The sequence below is a fragment of the Nicotiana attenuata genome, unplaced genomic scaffold (assembly GCF_001879085.1).
Source record: "Nicotiana attenuata strain UT unplaced genomic scaffold, NIATTr2, whole genome shotgun sequence".
In the NCBI taxonomy this organism is placed as follows: Eukaryota; Viridiplantae; Streptophyta; class Magnoliopsida; order Solanales; family Solanaceae; genus Nicotiana; species Nicotiana attenuata.
Window position 1 is genome coordinate 534,045 of NW_017670494.1, and position 1,881 is coordinate 535,925.

Below are 1,881 nucleotides of genomic sequence, written 5' to 3' on the forward strand. Positions count from 1 at the left end.
CTCTCGGGCAATGAGAATGATGCCTCCGAACCATATTGCCTTTGAATAATGATATGCAAAAGATTAAAGGAATCCTCAGGCCATGGCATGGCGTTCTCGGGCTATGCAAATGGTGCCTCCGAACAATGACGCCCTTGGATAATTTGGCGATCTTTCAGCCCATGAGATGCGTAAATAAAGCGGCGATCTTTCAGCCATGCAGAATGTAAATGAGGTGGCGATCTTTCAGCCATGCAAGCGTAAATAAAGCGGCGATCTTTCAGCCATGCAGAATGTAAATGAGGTGGCGATCTTTCAGCCATGCAAGCGTAAATAAAGCGGCGATCTTTCAGCCATGCAGAATGTAAATAAGGTGGCGATCTTTCAGCCATGCAAGCGTAAATAAAGCGGCGATCTTTCAGCCATGCAGAATGTAAATAAGGTGGCGATCTTTCAGCCATGCAAGCGTAAATAAAGCGGCGATCTTTCAGCCATGCAGAACGTAAAATAAAGCGGCGATCTTTCAGCCATGCAGAATGTAAATAAGGTGGCGATCTTTCAGCCATGCAAGCGTAAATAAAGCGGCGATCTTTCAGCCATGCAGAACGTAAAATAAAGCGGCGATCTTTCAGCCATGCAGAATGTAAATAAGGTGGCGATCTTTCAGCCATGCAAGCGTAAATAAAGCGGCGATCTTTCAGCCAAGCAGAACGTAAAATAAAGCGGCGATCTTTCAGCCATGCAGAATGTAAATAAGGTGGCGATCTTTCAGCCATGCAAGCATAAATAAAGTGGCGATATTTCAGCCATGCAAATGCAGATGGAGACAGTGTTTAGTTTCGGAAGGCAGAATGGTAGCCTTATGCATTGCAGACAATGCAGATGGAGACAGTGCTTAGTCTCGGAAGGCAGAGTGGTAGCCTTATGCAATGCAGACAATGCAGATGGAGATAGCGTTTAGTCTCGGAAGGCAGAATGGAAGCCTTATGCAATGCAGAAAATGCAGATAAGATGGCAAATGGTAATAGAGTTTCTTAGCTGATAACAGGTTGCGATAATTGTGACTGCTGAGGATATTGTTATATAGGGCATATCATCGGTGTGCGTGGATAGCAAATGCTGGTAAATGCAACAATTCTGAGAGTTGTATTCCTGAACAACGTTTGTCTCGCGAGTGTATAGTATGTCAGATGCTTTCGCAATCCAAGTGTCTGCATCCAAAGAGAAATCGTGAGTTTTGTAGAGGGGAGGTTAGTTTGCATCCCCGCTAGCCTTGCTTGACCTGTTCGTCTTTGATCTGGTGATACAATATGTATCATTGGGGGGTAGCGTCGCTGAACAAAGCGATTTCGATAATAAACATGCATGAATTTGTAAAAATAAGACATAAGTATATATTTAAGAACAACTTTTAGATGAACCGACGACTCTGACGTGGCTCAAGACATTGCGACCTCTTTTGCTATGGAATTTTGAGGGTCCTCCTCAAAATTCTGCCCCAGTTTAATGAGTTGATGCTTCTGACGGCTGCCTGCGATGATTGACTGAAATTACTTCGGAATTTTGAGGGTCCTCCTCAAAATTCTGCCCCAGTTTCCAATTGCGGGGGAAATGAAATTTTTATTGAATTATGACCGAAAGGCTGCCTACGTATCCCCTGTTAAACGGGAATCAGGTCAGACTTAGTTCAATTTACATCATATAGGGAAAGCATGAAAGTTACACATAGTAACGCTTGACTGCATCTGAATTGATTGGTTTTGGACAAACTTCTCCGTCCATTTCTGCGAGTATAAGGGCTCCTCCTGTACGTTCATGTCAATAGCCATCTTGAGCCCTAAGATGCAGGCTTCGTACTTGGCCATATTGTTGGTGCACGGGAACCTGAGTTTGGCAGACACC